General features: G+C 40.3%; 1 protein-coding gene across 25 annotated transcripts in view; it reads left to right on the top strand.

The window, feature by feature from the left end:
- POFUT3 (protein O-fucosyltransferase 3) overlaps positions 1-7,492 on the top strand; it is a 356,913-nt gene extending 349,421 nt beyond the window's left edge. For all 25 annotated transcript variants that reach the window (XM_074353460.1, XM_074353452.1, XM_074353453.1 and 22 more), the window contains one exon: positions 6,912-7,492. The gene's annotated coding sequence lies outside the window, so the exon portion shown is untranslated. The remainder of the gene's footprint in view (positions 1-6,911) is intronic.
- Positions 7,493-10,825: the final 3,333 nt, after the last annotated feature.

Below are 10,825 nucleotides of genomic sequence, written 5' to 3'. Positions count from 1 at the left end.
CCAATGCCACGGGAGACTCTGAGGGAAATGCAAGGCTTGGTCCTTGGAAAGTCACAGACACTCACAGGCACAGGGATTGAAAGGCAACCAGCCCCGCTTCGCTGCCCCATCTGACCTAGAAAGATAATACTGTATCTTTTTTCTCTTCCGTCTTGCAGAGGAAGATTTATAGGATGTCCCTTGGTGATGCAGTCCGCATTCTTTTATTGGGTATTTATTTATTGAGCATCTATTGTATGACTGAGTGAAGGGAGAGAAACAGCTAGTAGAAGTAAGAAATGATGGACATTTAACATGTAGAAAAGAAAGTTTGGGAGGGATGCGTTACATGTCTCAAAATATTGGAAGGGTTGTGAAAAGAAAGATTAATTTTGCTTTTGACAACCAAGACAGTGGATGGAGGCTATAGAAAAAAAAAATTAGCTAAATTCAAGCAAGCGCATTCTAGGAGTCTGAGCTGTACAAGGTCTTTCTTCTTTCCCATGTTGAGTAAAGGGTGAAAAACAGCCAGTAGAAGAAAAGCCGATTGTCACATCTCTTAGGATCAGAGAATTATTATTTACCAAAGGTATCCCCTTGAATCTGGTTATAACGGGGCCAGAGAATAGCGTCTCAGGGAAACTCATGGGAAAAACATACCTTAGAGACAGTGGCAAAAAGAAAAGTTGTTGGAGCAGACTAAAGTCCATCCACTTTTCCTTGTATCTGCCTTCTCTTGTCTCTACAGATCCTTCCCTGCCTCCAACTAGAATGCCAGCTCAAGAGAAGCTTTGCCTTGCCCACTAGTCTATCCCCAAACCCAGAAAGGAGTCTGCCACGTAATAGGTGCTCAGCAAGTGTTTGTCAAGTGAATAAACAATCCCCTTCAGCATTGCTTCCTGCTTGGATAAGGATAATTGGTACTTCTTAATTTTATGTAAATTATGATGCAAAACATAGCCTCAAGACAATTATGAAAGCCTCACTCACTCTCCAACAGACCTTTCAAATTGGATTTGTGCCTAAGAGCCTCTTACAGAGAAATTCAGAGCCACCATTGTTCAAAGCCATTTAGTCCAACTGGTGCATGGGTCCTTTATTGGCCACCCTGCCAGTTATCCTTCAGCCTTCCCTTGAATATGTCTAGGAACAGAGAGCTCATTTTCAAGGCATTCTTCCAGAGCCATGAGTTAGCATGAGGAAGGAGGAATGTTCAGAGGTATGGGCTCAGTTCATCCTGGGAATCAGCCTTTTTTTTTCCCCTTGGAATTGTAAGCAGATGGTGCTGTGGGGTGCCTGAGAAAGAGAACCAGGCACGGCTCTCTTGACGTAGGAGAAGCCATTTTTAGCCTAAGCCATTTTGTGATCCCAGCCGGGCCACAGTGCTTGCCTTTTAATAGGTCTAGTAATTAATGATCTTAAGGGAGATAAGGGAAGGCAGGAACAAAGGAAAAGCAGTCAAGAAACAATAGTTCAAGGATAAAACTGAGTCCTAGTTCCTCCTCAAGGGATATACATCACAATCTGATACATAACTTTGAGTTTTGCAGGATAGATATGTATCGTTTTTATAAAAACCTATCATGGAATCTTTCATAAAAAGATTTCAAGCCAAACAGACTCACAGATATAGAAAACAAACTATGGTTACCAAAGGGGCAAGGGTCGGGGAGGGATAAATTAGGAGTTTGGGATTAACAGACACACATTATTGTATGTAAAATAGATAAGAAACAAGGACCTACTGTATAGTACAAGGAACTATACTCAATTTCTTGTAATAACATATAGTGGAAAAGAATCTGAAAAAATACATATATATAACTGAATCACTTTGCTGTACACCTGAAACTAACACTGGAAATCAACTACACTTCAATAAAAAATAAAATTAAAAAAAACCAAGATCCTACTGTATAGCAGAAGGAACTATATTCAATATCCTATAATAAACCATGATGGAAAAGAATTTGAAAAATAATATATGTATATCTGAATCACTTTGCTGTACACGCGAAATGGACAGAACATTGTAAATCAACTATACTTCAATGAAAAATTAAGTTATAAAAAAAAGAAAACGATGCAATTGCATGCGTTTCTTTACAGCACTCAGATCCTTTTTAAGATTCACACCGTAAGCCAGGAGCAGGCTCCAGGAAAGAGAGCAAAGTGTTCTAGACGTGCTGATGCTTCACGTGCCCAAGAACACAGCCATTTACAACCCAGGGGTGCTTTCGTGCTAATGGCCTTTGAAGTTAACAAGGTTTGCCAGAGATTCTCAGCATTATTATTACTACGTATATGAACAGCGGGCGTGATCTCTTGTGTTCTTCTAAGACATAGCACTCCTAATTGGCATCAGTACAAACAGAGGTAGTGATGCTGTCGTGTAATGCAAGCAAAGCCAACTCTAGCAACTTTGTAGGCTTAAGATGGAAATGTTTGCTACCTAATGAGGACACAACATGTTTATCTGCAGAACAATTTGTATTTACAGAGAAACTAATTTTCGTATGCAAATGACACGCACAACAGCTTGCCAAAATTCCTGTTGCCACTGGGCCAGCCCTCTGTGACCTTTTTGAAAGGTACCACTCTGAAGCCATGGCTGATGGTTTCACGCACGGAGGCTGATTACTTTCATTTCCAGGCAGAGATGGGCTAGACGGGAGAGCCTTCAGATAAACACAGCAGCGCCGTCCCTTCCGCAGCCGTCACCTCACTCTACTGATTCCTTATCCTTCCTTTAAAGCTCCGAAATCTTCTGCACTTTTGGCTGTATCTGAAAAACCAGATAGTGAATGACTAGAGTAAAGAATGTTTTAACCCCATTTAAAAAAAGAAGTATAATGTTCTTACAAATACAGTCCTATATTTTCCTAATTATTTGGGTTTTTTGTTTGTTTGTTTTTCTTCTTCATTGGCTAAAGCAGCTATTCTAAGTAAATGGCACAGACGGTTAACTTTCGTGAACATGGTGTCACCTCCTTTCCTTAGTACTTTTTCCTCCTCTCTTTTAAATATAAGCGTTCTCTAGTCTGGGCCTCATAGAAGTGTCACAGGCTAGAAATTAAATGGCCCTGCAAATCATCCAGTGAGTCCAAATAATTCATCTGCAATGAGGAAAGGGTGGCTCTGAGAGGTCCCATGGCATGCCCAGAATGACACAGTGAGTTGGAAGAAGATGCTAGAAGTCAGATGCTCTTTATCTATGCTTAAAAAATTGGGAAACAGCCACCTCTACTGTAGCATTGCTAAGTCTGGAAACATGCGAATGCATAATGGCTTTTATAACTTTATAGGAAAAAGGCTGCTGGCCAGAGAGCCTCGGCTTGCTGATGGTCATGGAGCTCAGCTAATTTTCATCCGACACTGGGGATCTGGCTCAGCATTCTCCAAGTGTCTGTTGGGCTCTGAGGACAGAAAGGTGAAAGAAACCTTCAGAAGGTGGTCTCTGCTGTCCTGGAACCCCGAGTTTGCTGAGAGAGATCAATGTACAGACAATTTCCCTGTGACAAGCTAAGTGCGTGATCAGAGCACGCCTGAGCTGTGTGAGAGCACAGAGGAGAAGCAAGCACCGTGTGTGTGTGTGTGTGTGTGTGTGTGTGTGTGTGTATGTGTGTGTGTGTGTGTGTGTGTGTATGTGTGTGTGGCGGGGGCGCTCAGAGCACGGTGGTGTACTGGACTTTATTGCAGTGTAACAAACCACCTCCAGTTCAGTGGCTTAAAAAATCACACATTTATTGTTATTATTTCCACGGGTCTGTAGTTCCTGTGTGTCTCGCTGAGTCCTCAGCTCAGAGTCTCACAAGGATCCAGTCAAGGTCTTGGTCAAGTTTCCTTTCTGAAGCTCGGGGGTCTCTTCCAAGCTTACGTGGTTGGTGGCAGAACCAGTCCCTGATGGTTGTCAGACGGAAGTCTTTGCTTTCTTGCTGGCTGTTAGCAGGGACTGCTCTGGGCTCCTGGAGCACCCCCCACCCACCCAGACACACACACCAGTTCCCAGCCATGGGGCTCCTCACAATATGACAGCTTATTTCTTCAAGGTCGGCAGGAGAGTCACTCTTCAGGATGGCCCTGCCCCTTTTTCAAGAGCTTCTGCTGATGAAGTCAGGTCCACCTGGGATAATCTCCCTTTTGATTAACCCCAAATTGTCCGATTGGGGGCCTTAATTACAACTGCAGAATCTCCTCACCATTGGCATGTCGTGTAACCTAACTGTAGGAGGGAAATTCACCACACTCAGAGATCCTGCCCACACTTGAGGCAGGAGGATTATACTGCATAAGTAAATCAGAGGGGTAAAAACCTTGGGACCCATCTTAGAATGCCATTTCCCTCAAGTGGAGAGCAGAGAGGTTTAGTTAGAACACGTTTCAGAAGATTTGAATTAAATCATAAAAAACAAATAGAGGTAAACATCCGAAGTGGTTAGTTAAACTTATTACTTTTCTTGAAATTATTTTTCACCAAAATCCTGTTTCGTTTCACCAAAACCCTGTATACCTGTATAACAAGGTATAATTTTACCTGTTTACATCAGATTTAGGTTGAACATGAATAAATGGAAAATGAAAGGACTTGGACCCTTAGACAAAGTTTTAATCTTTATTTTCATTTGTATTCTCATTTGAAATATATTGGTGATTTGCCATGTGTGAGAGGTGAAAGAATGACATTTCTAACACATAAAAATTTCTTATAAAGTAAGGAAAGAAAAAAGAAGAATCCTTGAAATAGGGACATTGCAGTCAACTGGAGAACACAGCCATGAATGGTTAACAGGCTTATTGAAGTGTGCAAATTCGTTTACACTTACCGAATAATGATACTACTTAATTAAAATATCTCTTAATTATGTGCAGGCACTTTGCTACTTCCTTTATATATATCACTTCTTATAACATACAACCTTAAGTGCAAGTCCTATTATGGGCTCTATTTTATAGACACAGAGAGGTTATGTTAGTTGCCAAAGGTCACAAAGCAGCAAGTGGCCACACCCCAATTCCAGCCAGGTATTCTGGCTGGCTGTGACCTTCATGTGTTCCTGCCTTGAAGGTACACTGACAAGCCAACAATGGTCTGGCAGGTCTTGTTAAAACAATACCTAGTGTTGATGAGGGTTTGGGAAATAGGCCCTCTCTTAGACTGCCCAGGATTACAGATGCAAAGGCCACAGGGAATAAATGACCTGCCCAAGACGGACGGCAGCGTGGGACAACCCAGGGCTGGAAGGCAGGTCTCCTCGCCCACAGGTTGCTGCCAGCTGTCTTACTTCTACTGAGTCTGGGCTCGCATGTTTTTGGTTGTGAAACTGGGGCCCTGGATCGACACTTTCTCAGGGCAGAGTGTGATGGTCGCCCACATAGAATTTAGGGTCAAAGAGCCCATTTCAATGCCAGTTCTTCTGCTTCTGAGAGACTCGAAACAAGAGGGTTGACTTTTTTGAGCCTCATTTTTCTCAACTTCAAAATGACGATTCTAATAGTACCTACCTCGTAGGATAGAGCGAAGATTTTAAATACAATCATATATTTAAAAATTTTAGCACAATACCTGGCTTCTTCAAGTCTCAAGAAGCAGCTATTCTCAAGCTGTCTTGTATCTTTGGGCACAGAGCCCGATGCTGACTCCAGCATTGTTCCATCCTCTGGCAGGAGAAAAGCTAGAATGGTGATTGGCTGCCGTGACCGCGGTCCCATTTCCCCATCTTTGTAGATCATGAAAAGCCTCATCTATCTTCCCTGATGAAGGAGGAGTTACTTTCTGTCTACCGTCTGCCCTCTGGGGAAATCACTTTTGCATCACTACCATAGTAGTCAGCCATCCAGATTTACAGGGAACACAGTTTACGAGCTAAGGAATGTCAGCTTCTGGTGTAAATAAATAATAAGGTTGGGTAGGAAAACAATTGCTGAAGTTGGCTACTCTGGAGAATGCTGTGAATGCCGGGGTCCCTGCTTTCAGGACCCATGCAAGTGAATCCATGGATGAGGGTCTCCCAAACTCATAGACCTTCACCCTTGCATCACTCCTGGCATGTGCAAAATCTCAGAAGTAACTGGTTGGTCAGAACTAGGATTACAGGGGAGGCAGGAAAAGGAGACAACAAAACAAAACCAATGTGATGTTGAGTCTGTGGGTGAAGTGCTGTATCACAGCCTTAACCTTGCCTTCACCTTGCTCTGCTGTATGCCTTTTGGAAAATCTTGTCAATTCCCCAAGATGCAAGGATGGGGCCAGATGGTGGGAAAGGTGTTTTGAGTCTGACCCCTTGTGAAGATGAGATTCAGGGTCTAAGGCCCCCATCCTGTGTGCTCAGAGAACATACACTCCAGTTAGACGGCAACCTCAGTTTCTATGGAAACACGCAGGGCAGACTCGTAGAGAAACTCTCCCTCAAACAGCTGCCCAACCTCCCCTGGCCTGGGAGTCAAATCCGTGCTTCCATCATGGAGAAGCCGGTTGAGTTTATTAGGACCTCAGGCTTCCTAATCCCATCAGCAACCTGCCCAAGGATTTGGCTTCACTCACCCATGGCTCCGTTTCCAATATTCAAAAGAAATTAGGTTACATTGGGTTGAATATTGAGCCGCTATTTTAAAATAGTGACAAAAAGAACTCATCACATTTGGCTAAGCCAAGTTGCGAGGATTCCAGCTGTTCATTGACGCCTCTTATTGGTGCTCAGAGAAGTCACAGGCTCACATCACCCCTGTAATGCAACCCCTGATGTAAAAGGAAGGAAAACATCGCTGTCCTTGAACATTTGGGACCTGTTACAACCTGATGACTTCCAGAGGATTCAGTCCATCAGGGCAATTCTATGTGTGGTTCTAATGTGCCGCAAAAATGCTGTTTTTCCACGGTCACTTCAGGTATATGATAAATTTACAGTTGAACACTTTTCTTTCTTGTCTTCCAGGTGGCAGAGAAGTGAAACCATCAGTAAGACCCATTGCCTTAGTGCTCAGAAAGTACCAAAATGCACCACCACTGAAAGACAAGCTTTCTACAGATTCACAGTGACTTATAACCCACTGGTCTATGGAAGGGGTCAGTTTTTCTATGTCTTGGAGCAGAGCAAAAGGGAAAATGAGCAACCACCTGATAAGTGCTCTTGAAAACGCTTAAGTAAAAGCTCAATGGTGTGAAGACCGTAGCTACGCGCCCCATCAATCCTGTGGTCCAATGTTACAAAGGTTCTGGAGAAATCAGCTCCAAAAAAAGCCATCTTCTCCAGGTGAAGGGAAGCAGAGAAAGAGTGTCTCCAGGCTGGCTTAGCCATCTAAATGGTCTAATTAAATAAAACAATCAGGGGTTGGCTTCTGTCCTGCAAGCAATTCCCCCAACTGATGGACTCCCAAGAAATGGCAGGGAGCCAGCATTGCTCACGTGGCTTCTTTAATGCAGCCATTTAAGTGCTCAGCAAGTGTTACATTTAAATGTGTGTAAAGATTATTGCAAAAAAAAAAAAAAAAAGAAAAGAAAAAGAAAGAAAGAAAACCCAACACATCAGGGGAAATGTGTGACTATATGTACACAGAGCCACACATACAGGTCAAGTGGGAAATAGCTTTGGGGATATTTAGAGATTTAGCTTTTAGCAAAAGTCATTTTTCTCCCTCCAGTAAGCCTGTGAGCTTTTAATAGCCACTTTCCTTGATTGCCTTCTAGATCATCGTCTGCTGCCAAGTGGCCCAGTATGAACACACAGACTTGAGTTCTTGGGGGTGGGATGGGGGTGGGGTGGGGGTGGGGACAGTTTGAGAGGCTCCTTAGAGCAGAATTCTGAAAGCATGCCCAGACTGAGTCAACCGTGTCAGTCTCCTAAATTATGCCATAAAATAAAGGCTCAAGCTCAGATTTCCAGAATCCTTCTTTTTCGTTTTGAATATTTTTATATTCTGAGGAGTAAAAAGAAGTTTGGAAAAATGCCCTCCTCAGAGTTCTTACATGTTTCTGAAAATATTATGATGACCTTGGCAATGAAAATATTTTAGAAATATCATGAGATGGCCTAGAGAGTGAATTGTTAAACTAATTTATTATCTTGAGAGCTAATGATACTCACCTGCTCTTTTATGTTCTTATTAACATTTTTTTGGTGGGGGGAGGTAGAAATGATTGATTCTTGGACAGTTTTTTATCACTCAGAGAAAGCAAGACCCTAAAACACCACAATAGACTGAAGACAGGAGGGCCCTTCTCCAACCTCCTGAAGACACGGGACCCTTCCCCCACCCCCATACATCAAGACTCCTCTTGGGAAGGAGAAAGATGAAGGCTCAACTCTGAAAACTTGAACATTAACCTGAAGGCAATCATGATGAACCGAAAGGAAATTGTTTAAAAAAGAAGGCACTGAGATATTGTCCATTGACACAGTAAGTTTCCCAGTAATCCATTAGGAAGGGGAACTTGTAAGGAAGAAGATGTGATAATAAAGAGATAAGCAAACAGATAAAGACATGAATGAATGAATATGAAATATGTTTTGATTTTTGCACATCTAAGTAGTGGTGAGAAAATATGCCCTCTTGCTAAAAATAATTCATTAGAGGACTTGGAAATTATAAAAAAAAAGTATAACAAAAGTGTAATAATTTACCTTTATTTTGGATAAATAAATAAGGTTAGATAGAATTATAATATATATGTTATTAAGCTCTATATACAATTCTGAGTCTTGATTTTCATGTATTATATACTATAATCATGGAACCACGTCAAATGTTCTCCAATAACTGTTAATAGTTTTGCAATAGTCAATGGTCTGGAAGGACTATGATTTATTTAGTCATTTTTTATTGCTGACTATTAGTTTATTTGCCCCCACTATTATAAACTATGCTGTGATGAACTTGATACGTAGATCTTTTCCATATATTTGACTATACTTAGCTTTAATTCTTCAAACTGGAATCACTGAATGAAAGGATATACACTAATTTTAATCTCTTGGTAGGTTTAGCAGTGTATTTCCTGCAAGTCTGGACCACTTTGTCAGCAGTAGTGTATGAGTGGCTTTTTCAAGGCACCATTTTTACCAATTCTAAAATCACTCAATAGACGAAAATATCTAACTCCTGTTTTATTTTGTATTTTTGGCTATGTGTTGAGGTTGAATGTTTTATTATGTTAATTAGCAACTTGAGATATGTAAAATCTTTCTTCTACGTTTTTTGAACAATCTCATTATAAAAGTATATTGACTGCCATATATGTTGCCTTTTTTTTTTTTTTTTTACATTTTCTTTTTCAGTTTCTGACATGTTCATTTTTATTCCCATGTGGTCAAATCTCATCTGTTTCTTATGCTAAGAAAATCTTTGTTCCAAAATAACATAAATAAATGGTCTTCTACACTTTAACCTTCACATCACTTTAACCTTCACATATACCTTTTTAATCTATCTACAAATTTTTCTGAACACAATGAAGTTTTAGTTTTTTCTATGTGGTTAATTTGTTGTGCCAGCAGCATTTACTTCCTTCACAGCCAATAATCTGAGATGACTTCTTTACCAGATAATAAATTTGTGTATAGAGAAATTCTGTCTATGTCCTTTTTTCTACTCCATTGATCTGTCTGATGAATTTTGTTCTGAAAGAGTATAATTTTAATTACTGTAATTTTATAACATGCTCTTTTTTCCCCAAAACTTTTTTGGGTATTTATGCTACTTCATTATTCTACTTGACCAACTTTCAGGGGAAAAAATAAACATCAGAATTTCCATTCAAAATTAACTTGGGAAAAGTTGTTAATTATTTAAAGTTACCAGTTAAGAACATATTTTGCCTCTTAATTCTCCTTTTATTTCCATCAATAACGTTTTAAAGATATTTTTATTTTTGTTTGTTAGATCCTGTATATATCCTTTTAAAGTTGATTCTTGTTACTTAACATTTTGGGCAACGATGGCAAGAATGAGAATTTTAAATTATTTACTACTGGATATATCTGGTATATAGAAAATACTTTTACAAAGTGCTTGACTTTATAGGCCAGAATTTCAGAACCCTTCTTATCAGCACTAAGGATTTGAGGCAAATTTTTGAGATTCTACTTTGTATTTTCAAAATGTTTTGCTATAATCACCATTTAACTTTCTCGTCCTATAACTGATGCGAGGTTTTTCTATTAGTTGAATTAATTATAACCAGATTCTTGATGCTAAAGTGAGTGTTCAATATTGAATTTTTAACTTTATATGACACCATACATAATGAAAAAGACAACACTCTCCTATAGCAAACAAGTAAACAAGCATTAGTGTTTCAAGGTTAGTAGTTCTATGACAATTATTCATTGAATTTCAAGTAAACCGTGTAAAAAAAGAAACAGAAACCTCCATTAAATAGAGTTGGGTGACCAGAAGGGGGCGCTCTCATGCCCTGCTGCAGTAGCACAGCCCAAAGGGAAGAAAAAGGACTTCTCTTCCTTGGCAAAGACTCAGCCAATGAAAAGCCATGGACTCTGTTCACCACGGCCCTCCTGAGTGACTTCCTTTTCCCCTCCAGAAAAGTGTTCTCCTTCCCTTCCCTGCGGCTGGGTGCACACAGCTGGCCATGGTTGCAGACCTCAAATTGCACTTCTCCGTCGATATCAAATAAACCCATTTTAGCTGGAGAAATATCTGGCAGTCTATTTGTTTCAGGTCAATAATTCTCACAGGAGAGTTTCTTGTAAACATGCTTCAGTATTCTGATGAAGAGATACAGAATAAATAAAAATCTGCTAGAAAGCACCTTCACCCCAACCTGACTCATTTGTTTTAAAGTCCTCAAGATAACCATATCTAAATCTTTTCCTGCTCTTCTTCTTATCTGTAT

Source organism: Camelus bactrianus, chromosome 26, assembly GCF_048773025.1.
Source record: "Camelus bactrianus isolate YW-2024 breed Bactrian camel chromosome 26, ASM4877302v1, whole genome shotgun sequence".
In the NCBI taxonomy this organism is placed as follows: Eukaryota; Metazoa; Chordata; class Mammalia; order Artiodactyla; family Camelidae; genus Camelus; species Camelus bactrianus.
This window is presented reverse-complemented; position numbering and strand designations above follow the sequence as displayed.